This window comes from Malaclemys terrapin, chromosome 21, assembly GCF_027887155.1.
Source record: "Malaclemys terrapin pileata isolate rMalTer1 chromosome 21, rMalTer1.hap1, whole genome shotgun sequence".
In the NCBI taxonomy this organism is placed as follows: domain Eukaryota; kingdom Metazoa; phylum Chordata; order Testudines; family Emydidae; genus Malaclemys; species Malaclemys terrapin.
Window position 1 is genome coordinate 3,626,660 of NC_071525.1, and position 22,513 is coordinate 3,649,172.

General features: G+C 53.6%; 1 protein-coding gene across 2 annotated transcripts in view; it reads right to left on the bottom strand.

Moving 5' to 3' along the window:
* PEAR1 (platelet endothelial aggregation receptor 1) overlaps positions 1 to 22,513 on the bottom strand; it is a 58,425-nt gene that overhangs the window by 30,556 nt on the left and 5,356 nt on the right. The window contains exon 1 of one of the 2 annotated variants that reach the window (XM_054010724.1): positions 20,457 to 20,516. The exons of the other annotated variant lie outside the window; for it this stretch is intronic. The gene's annotated coding sequence lies outside the window, so the exon portion shown is untranslated. Of the gene's footprint in view, positions 1 to 20,456; positions 20,517 to 22,513 lie in introns of those variants that run through there. 2 annotated transcript variants of the gene reach the window in all.

Here is a 22,513-nt window from a genome sequence, read left to right on the forward strand (position 1 = left end):
TGGAACACCGTAAATACATCATGCCTGGCACCCTACCTCCCAAAGGATTTTGCTGTCGTTATACCGGCGGGTGACCACCCAGCACCGAAGTACGGGACGTATCCACTGTTTATCAGTCACACGGCGACGCTGGAGGGAATCACTCACCCAGCCATGAAATGCAGCCACCGCTGGGGTGGAACACACCTGCTGCTTAACGGCGCACAGCAACGCTGCACCACCGCGTAGGGCAGGAAGTGAAGAAGAACCCGGGATCTAACTGAAAGCGCCATGGCAAGTGGAATTTGGCCAGGACATCAGGTCTGCCACCTCCGCTTATAAAAAGAGAATTGGGATTCTGGACGGTTCTACATCTCATCCCCCAAACAGCACCCCAGCCACTACCCGAAACTCAGGGTCAGCCTCAACTGTGGAGGAAGAGCCCCACTTCCTGTACTACCCAGGGGTCTCCTTAGACACCCCACCACCCGCCGGTTAACCCGAGAGGGGACACAAGGCCAGCACGACTCACAGCAGAGATTCAAATCCTCTCCAAGCCACCCTTGCTTTGCCCCAGGGACACCGGTTTATTCAGCTGACAGCTTCAGGTTAGGAAACCAACTGGCCCACAGCTCCTCCGCCCGCGGGAGAGATGGAGACATGATCGGCTACTGCTTCGGCCAGCTAGGGGATGGAGCCAAAGTGGGAGCTCAAGGGCTGTTAACGGAAAGGCCCCGGCCTTCTGGAACAGAGACTGCAGGCACTGTGGTCCGCGAACTGCCTCCAGGATCCTTGGGGAAGATGTGACTTAAAGGGCAACCGATCTTGGGGGGTGGGGGGGCTTGGACCAGCCCAGCCCAAACCCTCCCCCACTTCCATTGCATCCTGGGGTAGCAGCCTGCAATTTCGTGCACTGGGGAATTCACTGCCTCTGCTCGAGAACTTGCAACACCCTGGCTCTCTGTATCCCCTGGCACCAGCCGGCCTGCGGAGGGAGCTGGAGATGAGGCAGATCTCCAGAGGGGATACCACACCAGCTGGACCATGTGCTAGAACACAGCTAAGCCAGAGCACCCAAGCCGCATGGTTCTTACCGAGACGGGCTGGGGGCAAAGGAGACTCTTGTTTAGCTATCCCATTAGGGGGCGGATAAAGGGGGCGTTGGAGCACCGCCAGCCAGGATGCATGTTGGCCCATGTGCAGCTGTATGTGACATTGCCACTGTGGCAGAATGGCCAATGCTGGTATGGTGGGTCCCGTGCTTTTCTTGGGGGCTAGGACGCCACCCCTTGCCCCTGCTCTTGGGGGACGGAGGGCCCTGCTAGTGGTCCAGGAAGGTGGGAGAGGAGGGAAGCAGGGAAGGGGTCTGGGTTTGCTTCGCACTCTGAGCCCCGGCCCCTCTCAACCCCTGTGGGTTTCTTACCCTCTTCCCCCTTGGGTAGGGTTACCCTCGGTCCTTGACACTGGGGGAGGGAGTCTCCCTTCCTCCAGTTCTCTGGTCTTTCACTTCTCTGCAGAACCCCTTTAGGTTTGTTGGGTTCTGGGTTTAGTAGCCCCTCCCTAGGCTGGGGGAGGGGCTTAGAGCAGTGAGTGAGCGCTCGCCCACGACCCCGCACTCTCCCATTGCTCCCTGCCCCTGCTGTACCACACCACCTAGTCGCTGTGTCGTCTGCAAGACCTGCTGAGAACGAACAGAATAAAGGAGTTACTACGTGCTTGTGTAGGTCGGGTCCTGTCCTTTCCGCTGTCGTCTGCCCAAAAACTGCACCTATGGAAACAATTTTCTATCTATCCCCATACGTACCCATCTACCTACCTACCTAGCCCCATACGTACCCATCTATCTACCTACCTAGCCCTATATGTACCCATCTATCTACCTACCTATCCCCATAGTATCCATCTACCTACCTACCTAGCCCCATACGTACCCATCTATCTACCTACCTAGCCCCATAGTACCCATCTACCTACCCATCCCCATACGTACCCATCTATCTACCTATCTATCCCCACAGTATCCATCTATCTACCTACCTAGCCCCATACGTACCCATCTATCTATCTATCTATCTATCTATCTATCTATCCCCATAGTACCCATCTATCTACCTACCTATCCCCATACGTACCCATCTACCTACCTACCTAGCCCCATACGTACCCATCTATCTACCTACCTAGCCCCATACGTACCCATCTATCTACCTTTCCCAACCCCATACGTACCCATCTACCTACCTACCTAATCCCATACGTATCCCTCTACCTACCTACCTAGCCCCATAGTACCCATCTACCTACCTACCTAGCCCCATACGTACCCATCTACCTACCTACCTAACCCCATACGTATCCATCTACCTACCTACCTAGCCCTATAGTACCCATCTACCTACCTACCTAGCCCCATAGTACCCATCTATCTACCTACCTAGCCCCATACATACCCATCTACCTACCTACCTAGCCCCATAGTACCCATCTACCTACCTACCTAGCCCCATACGTACCCATCTATCTACCTACCTAGCCCTATATGTACCCATCTATCTACCTACCTATCCCCATAGCATCCATCTACCTACCTACCTAGCCCCATAGTACCCATCTACCTACCTACCTAGCCCCATACATACCCATCTACCTACCTACCTAGCCCCATAGTACCCATCTATCTACCTAACCCCATACATACCCATCTACCTACCTACCTAGCCCCATAGTACCCATCTATCTATCTACCTAGCCCCATACACCCCCTCGGTCAGTCTACCCCCATATGCCTCCTCTATCAATCTATTCACCCCCCATGCACCTTCTATCATGTATCTAATCTATCTAGCCTTCCGTTTCCAGCATGTATCTATCCACCTATCTACCTATCCATAGACTCACCTCTTCCTCCACAGTATCTATCCATCCACCTATCCCTTCATCGGCCAGGTCCACTCTCTGCCATCCTGCCTAGGTCATTTACTCTGAATGCCTCCCCGGGACAGCCGAGCACTGTTGTTATTGCAGCATTTATTCCTCTGGCTCCTTGAGCCAGTTATGCCGCCTTGATCCCCCGTGGCAGAGGGTGGGGCTGAGCCCAGGGGTCTAATCTGGGGCAGTAGGCGGGGATCCTGTGGGCTCCAGCCAGAGCATTGATCTCTTGTGGCAGATACGAGGTGGGCCAGTGGGCTCTACACCAGTGCGACAGGCGGCAGGGTAAGACCCCAGTGGGGCCCCCCAAGCATTCCCGGTAACGCACAGGGACACTGGTCCCAGTTCACCCGGCCTGCGGAGGGAGCGTTCCCAAGCACAGGAGCAGAACGACTCGCTGGCCCTTTAAAGCGGGCATCTGGACTGCATCAGGCAGTGTAATTGAACAGGAGGATCCTCCCCATTAATCTCGGCTCGGCAAGGCCTCCACGTTGCTGTGGGGTTTTATTTAAACCAGCTGGAAACAGGAAGTGACCCCGGAGCTTCCCCATTACCAGCTGGAGGTAGTGTGGGAAAGCAGTGCCCTCGGGGACACACACACACACACACACACACACACACACACACACACACACACACACACACACACACACACACACACCCCCCGTGCCCTGGCTTTCCCCATCCTGGAGGCGCTAAGGGGGTCGGGGAGGAAAAGGAGCTGATCCCCCCTTGCTGAGATTCGCCAACAGCCTGATTCCCTGTTACTGCCTCCCTGCACTTGGGATGGGGTATTGCTTTCAGCCACCATTGGGCTCCCTGTATTCTGGGGCCATGCGGGCCCCAAAGTCAGTTAGAGCAGCCTCAGGGCTGCTCTAACTTACCTTCAGGGAAGCTCTAAGTGGCTGCAGTGTGGTGTGCTCCTCCAGCCTCGGCCCTGAACTTTCTCCTACCCCGGTGGCCTGGAGCAGGGCTCCACGCAGGGCTCTTGTGCCAGCTCCATGCTGGCTCCAGGTCCCTGCATGGGGGTGGGATTGTTAGGTGGCTGTTTCCACCCACTTTAAGGCCGCTACACACTACCAGGGTGGCCTAGAGGGCCCTTAACGTCACTGAGAATCAGGCCCAGAGGGTTCCGGGATTCACTCCAGAGAGGGACCCTGAAGCTCCCAGCTTGGACGCTGAAACCGCATCCCCTTGAGTCGCCGATAGCGGGAACGTGGTGTCAAACCAGCTGACGTGTCAGCCCCCACGGGCCAGTCTGTCCCAGGGTTACTCAGGGTTTCCCGGCAGCCCCAAGAACATTCTCGCCCAGTGGGGAAACGAGGTTACAGCCGGCCAGCGGCAATGTAGTGACTTTGGCCCGGCGGGGTGACAATCCACCCGGCAGCCTGGCTCGAACCCTGGGAAGGAAGTGTGCTAGAGGGGTCTGGTGTAAACTGGCACATCTCCATTGACTTCACTGCAGCTTCACTGCTTGGCATTGGCCAAGCGAGGATCTGGCCCTCAAAGTCGGTTTCCCCCAAGCTGGGATTAGCTGCGTCACCCCAGCCCGTAACTGAATCTCATTTAGTCATTTCCTGGCCATGTTTCCAGATCCCCTTGGTACCGTCCACCTGTCCTGCCTGCTGTTTGCAGCTCCACCCACTTTACTCTCATCTCCTCCAGCGCTCTGTACTGCTTCTCCGGGCAATCAGCATTTTCAATCAGAGCTGTCCTCAAATGAGCCCGACGTTTCCCCAACTAGAGACCCCCAGCTCCCACCAATCCCTGGGGAACCCTCAGAGACATCCCCCAGCATCCCACCAATCCCTGTGGTACCCCCCTGTAGAAACCCCCCAAATTCCCCTCAATCCCGCGCTCCCTCACTCGAGACCCCCCAGCTCCCCTCGATCCTCCCAGCTAGAGACCCCCAGCTCCCACCAATCCCCGGGGAACCCTCAGAGACATCCCCCAGCATCCCACCAATCCCTGTGGTACCCCCCTGTAGAGACCCCCCAAGTTCCCCTCAATCCCGCGCTCCCTCACTCGAGACCCCCCAGCTCCCCTCGATCCCCCCAACTCCCACCAATCCACGGGGAACCCTCAGAGACATCCCCCAGCATCCCACCAATCCCTGTGGTACCCCCCTGTAGAGACCCCCCAAGTTCCCCTCAATCCTGCACTCCCTCGAGACCTCCCCAGCTTCCCATGCTCCCCCTACTAGAGACCCCCCAGCTCCCCTCGATCCCCCTACTAGAGACCCTCCACTAAAGACCCCCCCAACTCACCCCGATCTCCCTACTAGAGCCCCCCCCCACAGCTGCATCCCTTGTCCATGGCTGGCATTTACAAAGGGCCCAGAGGGAGCGCCAGGCCCAGATCCCATTCACTGGCAGCCGGACGCTACGTCTCTTTGGAGCTGATTGGAAAACTCTTCTTGGGGCCTGATTCTCAGTGACACGAAGGCCCCTTTATAGCGCTCTGGCGTCATCAAGGGGCCTGACAGTGGGTGTCAGTGACCGCTGAACTCACTGCCCCGGCTGGGTTTCAATGGGGGATAATTCCCTCGGGCCTGTTAGAAACTCTTATCATCTCCATCTATTGTCTATATTACAGCAGCACACCACACTCCCCCTGCTGGAGACGCTTCCAGCACCACTTGGACCAGGACCCCTTGGTGCTCGGGGCTGCACAAACAGAACAATGACAGGCCCTGCCCCCGAAGAGCTTAAGGAACCCTGCTTAATATGTGGATTTCAGTACAATCCTGTGGGATCCGGCGATGCCAGCAAAGGATCCACTGGGATCTAGGAGGCTGCTGTGTTACTGTTGGACCCCAGGAAAGTCTCTTGAACTCCATGGACCCCAGTCCCCAGCTTTGGAGGGGAAAAAAAGTGATCAGAAATAACCAGGAGCCTACTTAAAAAGACAGGTCACCAAGCATGAGCGGAGACATCCCCGGGGAGAGCGAGTAACGTCAGACACAGACTCTGCCGGCCGGCACGTCGGGTTGGAGCCAAGATCTGGGAGGAAGACTGGTGTTGGTTAGCGTGTTCATCTCTTTGCAAGGGATGGGAAATCATTCAGGATCGCGATGCTAACTATGCGGCTCTCAGCCGAGCTGGCGTGGGTGGAACGAGCAATTCCCATAGCTAAGGTCACTATAACACCATAGATAGAGAGATAGAGATGGGGAGAGGGATAGATAGATAGAGGGGGTGTGCAGGGATAGATAGATAGATAGATAGATAGATAGATAGATAGATAGATAGATAGATAGATAGAGGGGGTGTGCAGGGATAGATAGATAGATGGGGGATGGGGATAGATAGATAGATAGATAGATAGATAGATAGATAGATAGATAGATAGATAGATAGAGGGGGTGGATGGGGATAGATAGAGAGGGTGGAAGGGGATAGATAGATAGATAGATAGATAGATAGATAGATAGATAGATGGGGTGGATGGGGATAGATAGATAAATAGATGGGGTGTATGGGGATAGATAGATAGATAGATAGATAGATAGATAGATAGATAGATAGATAGATGGGGTGGATGGGGATAGATAGATAGATAAATAGATGGGGTGGATGGGGATAGATAGATAGATAGATAGATAGATAGATAGATAGATAGATAGATAGATAGATAGATAGATAGATAGAGGGGGTGTATGGGGATAGACAGATAAGATTAGATTCCATTGCAAGGGCCCAGTTCTGAAGTCAACAGGAGTTGAGGGCCCTCAGCACTTTGCATGGTGAGATCTTACTCTCCCCCTGACCAAACCCCACTCTTCTCAGCTGGGGCCTTGTATTCCTTTGCACGCTGCATGGTCCGATGTCCCCCCGAGACGCGCTCCGCTCTCCCTACCCCTATAGCTTGGGAAGCACGTCTCCTTTCCGCTACCTGCAATAGCTCTGACTGACTCCAGAGCCCCCGGGGTGGCTGGTTCAAAGCTCAGCTCTGGTTAAATCTGGCTGCTAGGCCGTAGATTCCCTTACTCGGTTGTATCCATTCTAGGCTGGCGGGCACAACAGGCAACGGCCAGTGGGGTGGGGGAAGGAGCCGGGAATTCCTGTTTGGTGTTCCTGGGCCTAGTCATCGCTAAGCTGTCCTAGGAGGGTTTGCAGCGGTTCTTGGGAGGAGAGCGTCACCACCCACTGCTGGTTACTGGATGAAATCATGCAGCAGCAAGTCTCAGAGCCCAGGTCGGCTGACTCGGACTTGTGGGCTGGGGCTAGAAAAGGCCCTGCCGATGTTCCCGCCCGGGCTCTGAGACCCACCCGCCTCGCCCGGGCCCTAACCACTGAACCATCCTTCCTCTCTAGCCATGAACTGGAAACTCCGCTCCATCTTCTGAGTCATCTGGTGCCAGCTGCTGGCAGAGACGGGATGCTAGGCAGCCCTTAGGTCTGATCCAGCCAGAGAGTTCCTACAACTCTGCCACTGCACATTCTTTAGCCTGGGGGAATGTTTCCCACCAGGGATGGGGACAGAGGAGGGGAAGGATCCAAGCTGGAGTGCGAACGGGAACCGTCAGAGGGCACAAGTACATGAGCGAAGCGTGGGAACGGACGGGGTCAAGGATCTGTTATTTACGAACGACGAGGGTGATTTCCAGGCCCCCACTGCAGCAGGGACGCCGCGAGCTGCACGGCTGGCCGGCCCGTCTCCCTTCAGCCCTCTAATGCGCTTCGCTTCAAACAAACCACATCTCGACACCAGGAAACCGTCCCTGCAAAAGCTGGGTCCCCTGACTTGCCCGTGGGTCCCGGCGAACCGAGGCACTGGGGACGGGGACGTCACCCCACTGCCTCTCCCCAACTGGCCACGGCCATTGGCACCGCCGCTGGAGGGGCAAAGGGACGGCTGGCACAGATCCCCAGCTGGGGTAAAATCAGCGATATGGGGTACCAGTTCAAGTTAGGGTCAGGTGGGTAGGGCCCAAAAGACATGAGCATTTTGTGCCTCCGAGGTATTTAGGGAGCCCGGGAGTTAGGCCTTTGAGCATCTGTTCAGCAGCCCCTGTGAGATGAGCCAAGGGGTCTCGGTCCATTTCCTAGCAGGCCAGAGCCCGCCCCGCAAAAACCCACCCCCCGCAACCGGCCCCCTTCTCGGCAGTGGGACCATTCGGTGTCTCAGTAGCTCCCCCCAGGCTCAGCCCCTCCTTGTGCAGAGCACTGCTCGGTCAGAGCGAGGCACAGTCCCTGCTCCAAAGAGCTCGCAGGCTGAATAGACAACGGGTGGGAGGGGAAACCGAGGCACAGCGCGAGAAAGTGACTTGCCCGAAGTCACATGGCAGAGCTGGGACTAAAACCCGGTAGCCTCATTCTCATTGACACGGAAGGCCCCTTCACACGGCCCTTGGGGCGGAGCCTGTCTTTCTGCTCTGTGTCCGTACAGCGCCTAGCACACGACTGGGGCTGCGAGGCGCTACCGTTATACCCCTCATAAATAAAGACACGAAGACCATCCAGCATCCTGGCAGCACAAAGCAGCCGTAAAGTGGGGGGGCATTTCAGCGGAGCCACTGCAATGGTACCATGGAAACGGGATCCTGACCACAGGCCTCTCTGAGCAGGCCGGGCACATGGTCCGGCGACGGGACAGTGGCCCAGTTCAAAGAAATCTTTGCCACCAAGGACTGTCCATCAGATCCCGGCTTGTTCGCTGGGGAGGGGGGAGGGCACAGGGGGTGCTCCCGCCAGGGGCTTGTGTTTTGTGCTTTATGGTTTGGGGTCAGTTGCAGCCCTTTTATCTGTGTGTTGATTCATTTCCTGTGTGGAAGTGTGTTTTTCTCGCCCAGCACACCACATGACTCACCCATACGCACACACGAATATCCACACATTCCCCCTCCCCCCATCAATCCACACACCTCCTCGTGAACGCACACAGGCTGTACACACACACGCTGGAGCACCCGGTGCACATGCAGACACACAAACATCCATAAACGTCCTGTACATACACTCCGCCCACAACACACACACACACATGCTGTACGCACACCCGTAACATCACACACTGACTACACATGTTGTACGCACCATCTGTGTGTTATCCACCGCACATGAACATGTTATCCGCACAACACCCTTGCCCCTCCATCTACTGCTCACATCCATCCAGGCCATGTAGCCGCATTCACCACACACCAGGCGCATGCAGCTACACATGTGCGCATACATGATCTATCAGACACAGACACCCCCACACACCCCACAGGCCCTACGACACTTGTAGACGCTCGCACAACACTCACATAGACCCACCGACACACCATGCACTCGCCACACCCACCTGCTCCCACCCTTGCCCCCCCTCAGACGCACCCATGTGCACACAGCACTGCCCCCCCCAGCCACATACCCATCACGTGCACACCCAGCGTGTACGAACAGACACATCCATGCAGCCCCTTTCACACTCGCCAAAAGCCAGCGGATGGACTCCCAAAACGGAAGCGTGGCCATACCGTGCCCTGCTCTCTCCAGCCAAAAAACTCTGTCCAGGGCTAGGACCCAGCAAATCACACTCCCTGCTTCCAGGGAATCTCCGTTTGCTGGGATTTCCCACTCAATCCTGCGTGCTGAGCCGCTCGGCCGTTCCCACCGGTCTCGCTTACAGAGGGCCTGATTCAAAACCCACCCCACCTCCGACTTCAGTGGGTCGTTGGATGAGGCTCAGAGGGGATGGACCCCAACAGGTATGCCCCCGCATGGGGGTGGAATGCTAACTCAGCCCGATTGAGGGCCAATATTCTGAGCACATGCCCCCACAGCAGGCAACCCCCATTCCTGGGGAAAACCCTTCCCTAGCCCCACCTGGGTTTGACTCCGCATCAAAGTAGCACCTAGAAGTCCGCGCCGGGATCGCTGCCCTAGGCACGGCACATACACAGAGCAAGAAACGGTCTCTGACCCCGAAGACTTTTACAGTCCAGACAGAATTATTACACACAGGCGCAGAAGGGACTGGCCCAGGGCCACAGGTGGAGTACGTAGCAGAGATGGGACTTGAACCGAGATCTCCCAAGTCCGGGGCTGGGGCCTTAACAACAGGACCAAGCCCTGGCTGGGATGATTTAGTTAGGGACTGGTCCTGCTTTGAGCAGGGGGTTGGATTAGATGACCTCCTGAGGTCCCTTCCACCCCTGATAGTCTATGATTCTATGACCAGCTCCCCTCTTTTGCTAGCATAACCCACTGCTGAGTGTGTGTCCAGGTCCCGGTCCCTGCTTGGCCCGATCCACCGAGAATGAGGCTGTTGCAACCCCCTATGCTCTTGGCTATTCTCCAACTCAAGCTGAAATTGCTCAGTCGTTTAACTCTAGAGGGCCCTGGTTCAGTCCTCACTGCATCAGCCGAGACAAAAACTGCCACATAAGTGGGGGCTTGTCCACAATTCACCCCATCCCCTGAGGATGCTGCTTTATTCACCTCCACTTGGGCCAACCCCGCCCCTCACTGACCTCGTGCAGGGCTTGAAAACTCTGGGCACATCCGGTCAAGCTAGCGTGGGTACGTCCGCTCGCCCCGGGAGTGACACCTTCCCGCCGCAGCGTGGGCTGGGAAACCGGCCCCGGCGGCAGTGAAAGAAGCGAGCGCTTTCCCAATGCTCTTAACGAGCTCCTAGGTATTTCCACAGGCGTTGTTCCTCCGAAGGGAGTTGCCTGGGCCAGGAGCATTTATAATCTCCAAGAGGCTTTTACTGGGATGGCTGGAGGCCGTCAGTTGTCTGGCAAACGTCACCTTCTCCCGGATCTTTCCCACCCACCCCCACTCCAGCCTATTATGTTCCCAGTGAACTGTGCCCATCAACACCAGGTTTAGGAGACCCTCACTGGGGACAGGGCAGCACCAGGCAGCATCCGGACAGAGGGTTTAGCAATCCACCTGCCATTGCGTTATACTGGAGAAGTCAGGGCCCGCAGAACGGTGCACATCACCCCTAGGTCACATCACCCCTAGGTCACATCACCCCTAGGACAGGCCGTCACTGCCCAAACTCTCCTAAGAGGGCAGAAAACGCTTCCTCTGGTCTCATCTATTCACCCCTTCTCCATCTGTCTGTCTATCTATTTTCCTTTCCCCTCCCTGTGCTGCTTGCTAGCTGACAAAAAAGAGAGTGCATTTGTATGTACAGCAGAGAACCTTTCTCCTTTATCTATCCATCAGTGTCTTCCTACGGATCTATTTATCCAGCTAACCTTTCTTTGCACCCGCTTCCTTGATTTCTAGTTAGAGAAGAAAGAATGAATATGAATTAATGGATGGATCAGAAAATATCCTTCTTAGCTATGTGTCTACTATCACCAGACACAGACATCCATCCATCCTCGTGCGTACCCATCTATCTACCTATGTATCTCCATAGATAGTCATCTATCCATCCATCCCTCTACCTACCTCTCTCCTCTCTCCCTCCCTCCCTCTCTGTTTAAGACGCGAGAGGGAATCTGAGCTGTTGTGAATCTCCGGGGCCTATCGGGAACCCGAGTGCATTTTCCCAGGCTTCCCGACTTTGCTGTGCCAAAACCTTGTGCCACAAGGAAAAACCGCACCATAATCCCTGCTGGCTCCAACATCGAGCGACAGCTGAGCGGCTGCTGTTTACCCCACCGACGCCTCTGGCACCGGGTGGTGTCTCTCCTCAGCACGGCACCAGGGCTGGGTTTCTGCAGCCTCAGTTTTCATCCCAGCGCTTGACAGGACGAGGAGCTAAACGAGTGGCCCCGTGCGGAAACGGGGGCATCTCACTCAGCCATCCTGGGACAGCAGATCCCGTGGGGTTGGAAAAGGAGCCAGGATCGCTCCAGGCAACATGGGTCAGAGCGCACCCAGCTCTGCACCGACTCCGTGCGACCTCTCAGCCTACCTCCGTGCCTCGGTTTCCCTACCCATAAATGTGGAGCGGCGAGGGGAGGGGGGCGTGCTACAATATTGACCCGCCTCTGTTAAGTTCTTGGAGCCGTAGGACTGAACAGCGGCTTTATAAGTGCTACTGCTCTTCCTTGCGATTTGCAAAAGCACCTCATGATTTTGGACCGCCGAGTTTCCGATGCCCTAAAAGGGGCGACAAAGACTCCACGGCTGGGGCATCCCTCCACCGCCTTGACCCCGCTGCGGCACTCACTTGCGTAGAGCAAAGGCCCTGATTCTAATCAGGAGCCGGACCCTGGGCCAGGGCCCCCAGCCACTGCTGCGAGGGTGGGGCAGCTCCTAGGGCCAGAGCCTGGCGTCTCGGGGTGTGTGTGGGGGGCTCGTGTTTGGGTTTTTCTGAATGCACCCACAGGGCTGACGAGCTGGGGGAGGCTCAGCTGCTGTTTGGTGGGGGGGGGGGAACTGGCCTGGCTAAGGGATCCAGGAGGACTTGGGTTGGCTTAACCCCTGGCCTGGGAGGGAAGCTAGAAGGGATCAGTATCTGGCATTGGGAGCTCTCAGGACAAGGGGAACCCTTTCTCCACAAGGGAGGTCAGAGAGTGGGCTAGTGGCAGAGCCAGGGGTAGAACCCAGGTGTCCTGGCCCCCAAAGCCCTGCCCCAACCACTTAATCAAACTGCCTGGCCTGCCAGAGCTGGGAATAGAACCCAGGAGTCCTGACACCCCGTTCCCTGCTTTAACAGCTTTGCGTTGGTCTCCCCTGCAGCATTAACCCAGGCTCTTGCAGGGGTATTCCCCCTAACCCCTCCTCCTGGCCACGCATCTGTGGGGCACTCAGCCCAGGCTAGCTGGGTCTGCAGGTTGGAGCTCCCACACTGCTTTCACTCAGGCTGGTCACCCGATGCAGGCTACATCACCCCAAGCCCTCCAGCGCCTTCCCACAATCCCCCGGCCCCCCAACATTCCCAGAAGGACAGACAAGTTCTCCCACAAGGGAAATAAATTCAGAGCCCAGCTCAGCAGCATAGAGAACCCTAGAAGTGCTAGCAACATACACGGGGGAAATGCAGAATGAGTGAGGACACGGTAACTCGGCTGCAGGGTTTTGCAGGTGCTAATCACCCAGGCTAACTCTGCAGTAAAGACACGCGCTAAACCATATTCCCCTCTCAGAGCTAGGGACAGAACCCTGGTGTCTGGTCGCCCGGTTCCCTGCTGTAACCACTACACTGCATTCCCCTTTCAGAGCTGGGGACAGAACCCAAGTACTCGGCTCCAACCACTAGGCCAATACTACCACTCAGAAAACAGGGTTCAAATATACCCTTAAAGGGTCAGAAACCAGAAGGAAAAAAATATAATCCCCAAGCCCCCTGAATTTAAACTCTGACGATTGCGAGGTGCCTGACTCATGACTTTTTGAACCCTGGGGGTTAGCGACACTGGGAATAATTCAGCAACTAATTTTACATAAAAATAAACTTGAGAGACTTGTGATCTAGCATTCGGAGATGAAATTCACTGCGTCCCACTGCTGATCACTGACTGGTCCCCCAACTGATGGCTGAACTGCAAGATGGAGGCACTTATGCATCTGACCCGGTGGCCTTGACTTCAGAAACTTCTGCTGAAACCTGACAACCAAAAAGAGAACCCAGCACATCCGTGAGCTGCTGGCATCCTCGAGGCACCAGTTTCACAGCTGGAAAAGCGGCAAATGGAAATTCATAAATAGGGCCCTAACAAATTCACAGTCCATTTTCGTCAATTTCACAGTCATAGAATTTTGACTTAAATTCTTATCTTTAAATTCATGAAATCTTAAATTTCATGATTTCAGCTATTTAAATCGGAAATTTCATGGTGTTGTAATTGTAGGGGTCCTGACCCAAAAAGGAGTTGGGGGGGTTGATTATTGTAGGGGGGGCTGCGGTATTGCCATCCTTACTTCTGCGCTGCTGCTGGCAACGGCACTGCCTTCAGAGCTGGGCAGCAGGAGAGGGGCGGCTGCTGGCCAGGAGCCCAGCTCTGAAGGCAGAGCCGCCACCAGCAGCAGCGCAGAAGTAAGGATGGCCTGGTACAGTATTGCCACATTTTTTTCTGCGCTGCTGCTGGTGGGGCATCGCCTTCAGAGCTGGGCGCCCAGCCAACAGCCACTGCTCTTCGGCCGCCCAGCTCTGAAGGCAGCGCAGAAGTAAGGGTAGCAATACCGCAACCCCCTTAAAATAACCATGCAACCTGCCCTGCAACTCCCTTTTGGGTCAGGACCCCCAATTTGAGAAACGCTGGTCTCCCTGTGTAATCTGTATAGTATAGCATAAAACACACAAAAGACCAAATTTCGTGGGGGGGAGACCAGATTTCACAGTCTGTGATGCGTTTTACATGGCTGTGAATTTGGTAGGGCCCTAGTCATGAAGAAGGAGAGGTGCTAAAATCAAGGGAGAGGTAACAAAGGTTTTATTTATACAGAGGAAACCTGAATTTGTAAGCTCTTTGGGGCAGGGCCTGGCTTTTTATCTTGGGTTTGTACAGCACCTGGCGCGTGGGGTCCTGGTCCAGCACAGAGGCTGCTGGGCAATACCTCAATATAAATAAGTAATAATAATGCAGGGAAGCATTTAAGCACGTGGTTAACTTTAGGTACATACTTAAGTCCCATTGGGTCATTTACACTAATGAATTAAAACAAATGACATCTGCATCCCCTTTATGACCCCTTTACACTGCCAGAGGGGTGAAAAGACATAGTCTAGAGGCGAATCAGGTCCATTGACTTCAGTGGGTCTGAAGCACAATCTTATCGTTAAATGCCTGCGGTGTGGTGACGAGGTGCATGGATCCCAGGGTGCTAGGCGCTGTACAAACGCAGAGCAAATAAAAAGGCTCCGCCCCCCAAGAGCTTGAGTGCTTCCCCAAACTGGAGCCTAGGTCACAGGCCATGTCTGCACTCTGCATCCCACACCAGCCTTGATTAATTCAGCGTCAAGCGACAAGCTCCAAACCACAGGAATAGCATGGGACTTAAGTCTGAGCGTGAAGATGGTTTTCATTAGCCCCCCTCATCTCCGCTCAGCCAAAGAATTTGGGTTATGAGAAACCTAATTAGACTTTTACAGACTGTCAGGGCCGGATTCTGGTCTCCACCCGTGTAAAGCCATTCTGTTAGTCTGGATTTACCCTGGTGTAACTGAGCTCCGAAGCTGGCCTTTACCGTATACTCAAAAAGCACAAACCCTACGGATATTAACTGGCACACACTGAGTGTTCTTCTAAACACGGCGATTCATTTCTTCTGCTGGCTAGTATTTTGCAAGTCTAGCACCTTCCACCCAAGCAGCTCCATGTTAATTGGCTGAGCCTTGTGACTCACTTGTATTATCAGCCCAGTTCCACACAGCGGCAAATTGAGTCAGCAGCAGCCCTGAAGAACCCAGGCGTCCTGGCTCCCTAGCCATTAGACTGCACTCCATTCCTTTCATTTACTTAAAGCGATGTGTTTTCCATGCCTTGTGAGGCTGGTTCCCAGAACAAAGGATGGGGAGAGAGAGGATAGAACACATGTTGCTCCTGATCAGAAATTGCTGTTGTGTCTCAAACAAAGCCATGCCCCAGCTACATTACATTTGTGTGTGGTTTGCTTTCCAGCATGAGCTCACTCCTATATTTGTCACTATGGTTTAATTGCAGGAAAACATCCCTTTCAGGACAGTCCATAACTGAAAAGACAGCCAGGAAGCGAGTATGTGTGAGACAGAGATTAACATGTTTGTCAAATGTACTTGTTGGAATGGACTGTGCTAGATACATCTAGGTAGGAGACACCTGTGCAGCTGGATGTTCTAGGTACATCCAGTGGAAGGGACCCATGGGGCTGGATGTTCTAGGTACATCTAGGCAGAGACACCTGCAGCACTGGATGTTCTAGGTACATCTAGGTAGAGACATCTACAACACTGGATGTTCTAGGTACATCTAGGTATAAAGAACCCTGTGGAGCTGGATGTTCTAGGTACATCCAATAGAAGGCACCTGTTGAGCTTCTGAAAATGTCAGGTGTGTCCAGGTTGAACATGTCTACTGGGATATTGAACATTGCAGGTACCAAGGAGAACACACCTGCTATGCTGCTGGGTGTCACAGGCCCATCCTAATATAGCTTTGATGGTGCGTTACTGTGTGCTGCCAAAGAAGAACCAGGAGAGAAGGAGTAAAGCAAAGAAGACCCCAGTTTTTTTTCTGAAGTGTCTGGCAGACTCTTAATGGGACCAAGATTCAACGGTTTTAAAATGTACTGCAGTTTTGAGTCTTGGGGCTGCCGTTTTTCCGTTTAGTTTAGTGATGCACAACCCGTTTCTCACAGTGAGAAGATTTTTAAAAGGGCCACCAAAGCGCGAGGTAATCAAAGGGATCTGATGCCTAGTGAGGGTGTTTCATACTCACACACAGAGGGTCTGGGAATCAGGACTCCTGGGTTCTGTCCCTGGATTTGGGAAGGATGTGGCCTAGAGATGAGATGAGATGGGAGAGGGGGTCAGGAGATGGAGTTTCTACTCCCAGCTCTTAGCAGGAGTGTGGGCTAGTGGATAGAGCAACCGAGAGTCTCTTGCGTTCTATTCTCAGCTCTCAGTCAACAGAGATATGCTGATTTGCAGCACTTGGGAATCTAGGCTGCTGGGTGCAACGCGTCCCTGTTGTAATCTTGATGTGGACCATACAGTGTGGTTGTGCGGCTGTTCTTTGCCTAATGCTTGAAGTTAACCGCAGCCTTGTGTGTACAGGGTTGTGTGTTTTATGGCCCTCAGTTAAACACGTGTTAGGTAGAAGGAAACAGAGATTTCCTGACCCATGCAGCTGGATTTACGGTCGTTTCCTCCTGCCCACATTCACAGGTCCATTCCCAGCCCGCTGTCCCCTGCCTAGTGGCGAGTTCGCCTCTCTAGTGCCACACGCGAGCCTTGGCACCTCTCAGCCGGGCTCTGACACCAAAGCCCCGAGAACACTTTCCCAATCAGAACGAAAACAAAAGGTTTTGACATTTCCAGCAAAACAATATTTTTGGGGGGTGGGGGGGGAGAAGAGTTTTGGGTCAGTTGAAATATCCCCTTTTGATTCAGTTGCAATGTTTGTCCCAATTTTGACAGCTTTGTGTTCATAATATCCAATAAAATCCATTTCACAATGCTCCATTCCAACAAGTTCGCTTCATTTCAGTTTTTTGCCCCCTAAACCTAAATTTCATGGAAATTGACCTGTTTTGATTTTCAACAAAATGGTATTTGCCGATGGGAAATGTCTTTTGTCCGAATTTTTTTGGACCAGTTCTACATACGCCTCTTTCCAGTGCGGCTAATTCCTTTCCACCTTCCTAAATTCCACCCGAATTGGAACTGATTCCCTAGTCTAATACCCCCCAAGAACTCTTGTGTAACATCCCTGTGTAGAAACATCAGGACGGAAAGACGCATTACGCCGCTTCACATCAGTCATAAATGCAGCCTGTCGCCTATAAACTGTCAGCCTCATTCACGATGAAAGGCCCTGCCTACAAATCCATGTTAGTTACATTTGATGTTCCTTTACTGTATTCTTCTTTAGGAAAAGCAGACATCACACCCTTCATCCAAAAACAACTGGCCGAGAAGCTGCACCATTTTTTTTTCTTTTCTTGTAACACGAGGGAGAAAAGAAACCAAATTCTTTTTCCAATTCCGCCCCCTCCGAAAAGCACAGTTGGAATTAATGGGAGAATGTAGGATTTTTGGAGCCAAAGGGAATAATAAGAAACGAAGTGTCAGCTGGAATTGTTGGCAGGGAAATCTGAAGACTCATCAAAATGTGTCAGGCGATGGACCCATATGTTAATAATAACAACTCCGCTAGCCCTGCTCCGGGAGGAAAGCAACGCCTGTCACGGACCAAGACCCCGTGGTGTCAGGGGCTGCACAAACACAGAATAAAGAGCCGGGCCACATCCCAAGAGCACTTGCAATCTGTCTCTTTTCTTATCTAGCCTGATCGACTTGAGCGATAATAAATACGAGACCGATTGTATTGCATGAACTTCCAGTTTCTTTTTTAGTTCTCGGGGGGTCAGGCGGGGACCTTGGCAAGGACAGAGATTCGTATCAGTGGAATCATGCGTGCCACTATAATGACATCTTATCGTGTATGTGTGTGTGTGTGTGTGTGTGTGTGTGTGTTCTCTATTACTGTAGTATCTGGCTGTCTCAGTCTTTAATGGATTTATTCTCATGACACCCCTGTGAAGCAGGCAGTGCCATTATCCCCATTGTACAGGTGGGGAAACTGAGGCACGCATACTCTAAGTGGCTCTTATCCCCACTCTGTGGATTTGTGGCGGTATTAAACCCTCCTTTGGCTAGCTGGCCTATCCAGACGGTGAGCAATTTGGGACAGGGGCTGTCTTTTGCTCTGTGTCTGTCTAGCCCCGGGCGCCCGATCTCAGTTGGCGCCCTGTAACTGCTCCATAGATTACTCCTAATCAAGAGAAGGAGCTTTGTTTTCGGAGGTGGGTCTGAGGTGCCCGGCCCAGCGCCCTAGAAATGAGTGTTGCCAGCCAGCTGGCGGGCGGCATGTAATGCGCCGTGCTCCGTGCTTTCCCTGGCGCTCTCAGCCTCCCACGGGACCCCATCTCTCCAGAAACAAGCCGGCCAGGTGCCAGCAGAGCTGCTGTTTATCGCGCAGACAGGGAGGGAGTTTGGAAGCTAGAGGCGAGCTTCCTCTGGGTGAGGGACAGGAAAGGAGCAGGATCAAACCGGGAAACACACTCCTCCTTGCGGCCAGGGGGCAGGCCCCCCCCCCCCACTTTGCAGATGCACTAGGTGCACCATAACACACCCAACGGCCCACATCCCCCTGGCAGACCCCTGCGTGCCCCCCTCGCAGACACACCGCCACACATGGGAAGGACCTCACCGTGCGAACAGAGTCACACGGGGACAAGCCTCGGACCCAACACGCTCACCCGTCAGACACACGCCCCACAAACGCCCTGCGGAGAAAGAGTCCAGCCGGGCACCCTGCCAACATGCTCCCCGCCGCTGGGGAAGCCAGGGGCATGTTCCTGACTGGGGTCCGACCCGGAGGGCTCTTAGCCAAAGAAAGACGGGAAGAGTCGGCCTTAGTGGAGCAGAGAGGGGGGCGCATGGCGGTGGAAGAGCCGTGGGAGAAGCAGATGCACGTACCAGACACATTGCAACACACCGCATTACACAATGCCCTTACACACGTCACACATCCACCAGAGACATCACACAATGCCCTGACACACATCACACACTCACCAGAGACATCACACAACACCCTGACATCACACAATGCCCTGACACACATCACACACTCACCAGAGACATCACACAACACCCTGACATCACACAATGCCCGGACACACATCACACACTCACCAGAGACATCACACAACACCCTGACATCACACAATGCCCTGACACACATCACACACTCACCAGAGACATCACACAAGTACCACACACATCACATCACATCACATCACACAACACCCTTATGCATGTCACACACCCACCAGAAACATCACACAACATCCAGACATCAAACAATGCCCTTACACACATCACACAATTACCACACACATCACACAACACTCTTACACATGTCACACAACCACCAGAGACATCACACAACCACATGCATCACATCACCCACACACACACCACCCTTATACATGTCACATACCCACCAAAAACATCACACAACACCCTATCACACACCCACCAGAGACATCACACAACCACCACACAAAACTGACATTACACAACACCCTTACACATGTCACACACCCATCAGAGACAGCACACACATTCATCCCAAAACATCAGTCACACCAAAACCAAACACAACACACATACACCAAACATATCCCTAACACACACACACACCCCACCAAGTACATCACACATCACCCTGACATACACACACCAAACACACCATCTCAGGGGGCTGAGGGGAGCAGGCAGGTACTGGTCGAAATGATGGACTCTACAACCCCACCCCCAAGCACATGGGAATCAGATCTCGCCTAGCAGCGGGCCAGCACTTGTGGAACTCACTGCCTAAGGAAACACGAACCGCCATGGGCCTCACTCAGCACCTTCAGGGTGAGACATAAAAATTGCATGGTCACCTTATGCTTCCCCATGGCAAAGGCAGCTAAACTCCAACAGGAACAGCGATCAATGGGCCTTATCGGTATATTGGAGAGGACACGCGAGGTGTCCAGAAACAAAGATAGACAGATTAGGTGACAAAGCAATCACTCCATATCTGACCTCTCAGGGTCCCGCTACACTGCAAAAAAAGAAAAAACAAAACCGTGCAGCCACAAGTCTCAGAACCTGGGTCAAATGACTCAGGTCCGCACCACGGGGCTAAAATTAGCCGTGTAGACGTCCTGCTTGGGCTCTGACCGCTGGCGAGGGGGGAGGGTCTCAGCGCCCAGCCTCAGCGGGAATGTCATGTGACTCTTTGCTGCAGGGGCGTTTTTGCAGTGTAGACGTACCCTCAGTCCTCGTCCTCAAAGGAAACCTGCCCAAGAGGTGTCCGGGAGCTTAAATTCATAACTACTGGAGACGAAAACCCAGGATGGTTTCCTAGCTCATCACAACAACCGGCAACTTACCCTACTACGGGCTAATCCTTCATTTGTCAACTGCGTTTGTAGTGGCCTCTTACCGCATGTGTGACACCGTTCTGCTTACCAATCTGTCCCACCTTGTATTTAGCTCACACACTCCGGATATTTGCTCCAGGCCTGAAGAAGAGCTCTGTGAAACTCGAAAGCGTGTCCCTTCCATCCATAGAAGTTGGGCCAAGAAAAGATACGGCCTCCCCCACCTGGTCTCTCTGGTCTATCCTGGGACCCACACAACCACAACAACCCTGGAAACAAGCGAGAAAGACAGACAGGCAGGCTGGCAACCAGGAGGAGCCAGGAAAGTCATAAAAGGCAAATGGGAACCACAAGAGAGATTCCTGAACCGGGCCCGTCTGGCTTCGCTCCCCACTCATGGTGACACTTTGAAACCACCAGGCACGACCCCCCTCCTGGGAAATCCGCTCCCCGGGCCCCAGACGAGTAACTGTCTCGCCCCAGAGCCAGAGCACAGCATTCGAAATCCGATCGTGTGAAAAACAGAACATTAAAAAACGGGTGGAAACTGACACCCAGACCCAGCTGAGTCTGCACCAAGGCGGCCAGGTCTGGAATAGCAGAGGCTGGGGGTCAGGGCTGAGCACTATTGGTAGAGTTGGGTGTGTGGGGAGCCCAGCACTGGAATGGCAGGGGGGCCACGGCGTGGGACTGAAGGACACCAACAGAGCTGCATGGGAAGGGGAGCTCAGGGGTCGTTTAACAGGGGGGTGGCACTGGAGGGCGATAGCAGAGCCGCGTGTGTGGAGTAGCCGTGGGGCTGTGGATTGGGACTGAGTGGGGGGTGCTCAGGACCTGAATAAGGGGTGCTGCCGTTCAGGAAGGCGTTCCATCCCCCGAGCCGTGTGTGGGGCAGTAGGGGAGCCGGCCTAGTGCCTGTTTCCCTATAGCGTGGGCGCAACACTATCCATCTGTCAAGTCCAGCACTAAATTCACTTACCAAAAAAGAAAAAAAGCATCTATTGATTGTCTAGCGTGTTCCCAGAGCACTAGGCGAATGTTATCGCCACTGTGTTTCCTGGTGTGATGAATAGGTTTCTATTTCCCATTATAAAGAGCATCACTAGAACTTATTTCATTAGTATTGACGGGACCTAAGAAGGAAAGTCTCTGAATCCTTTGTCATTCCTGTTTCAGGCAGAGCAGCTGCTAAGAAAGCCGACTGCAACTGGCCCCCTCATGCTGCGGGCTGCAGCCACACGGCGAGAGACAGTCCCTGCCCCAGCTGAGATCGGGGCCCCGTTGTGCCAGGCGCTGCACAGACACATGGAGACGAACTGTCCCTGTGGAGACCCGGACCCCATCACGTGTCAGGCTCTGCACAGCGAGAGACAGACCCTGCCCCAGTTCAGATCAGAGCCCCGTTGTGCCAGGCGCTGCACAGACACAGAGCAAGACACAGCCCCTACCCAAAGAGCTCACAGTGTAAACAGACAAGGGTGGGAGGAAGCAGGATCACGGCATTATCTCCGTTGTCCAGATGGGGAACAGGACTGAAGCAATAGATTTGCCCCAGGTCAATAGAATCGTAGAATCATAGACCTGGAAGGGACCTCAAGAGGTATCTAGTCCAGTCCCCTGCACTCAAGGCAGGACGAAGTATTATCTAGACCATCCCTGACAGGTGTTTGTCCGCTCTTAAAAACCTCCTCTACTTCCACACCCCGATGATGGAGATTCCACAACCTCCCTAGGCAATTTATTCCAGTGTTTAACCATCCTGACAGTTAGGAACTTTTTCCTAATGTCCAACCTAAACCGTCCTTGCTGCAATTTAAGCCCATTGCTTCTTGTCCTGTCCTCAAAGGTTAAGGAGAACAATTCTTCTCCCTCCTCCTTGTAACAAGCTTTTATGTACTTGAAAACTGTTATCATGCCCCCTCTCAATCTTCTCTTCTCCAGACTAAACAAACCAGTTTTTTCCACTCTTCCCTCACAGGTCATGTTTTCTAGGCCTTTCATCATTTTTGTTGCTTTTCTCTGGACTTTCTCCAATTTGTCCACATCTTTCCTGAAATGTGGCGCCC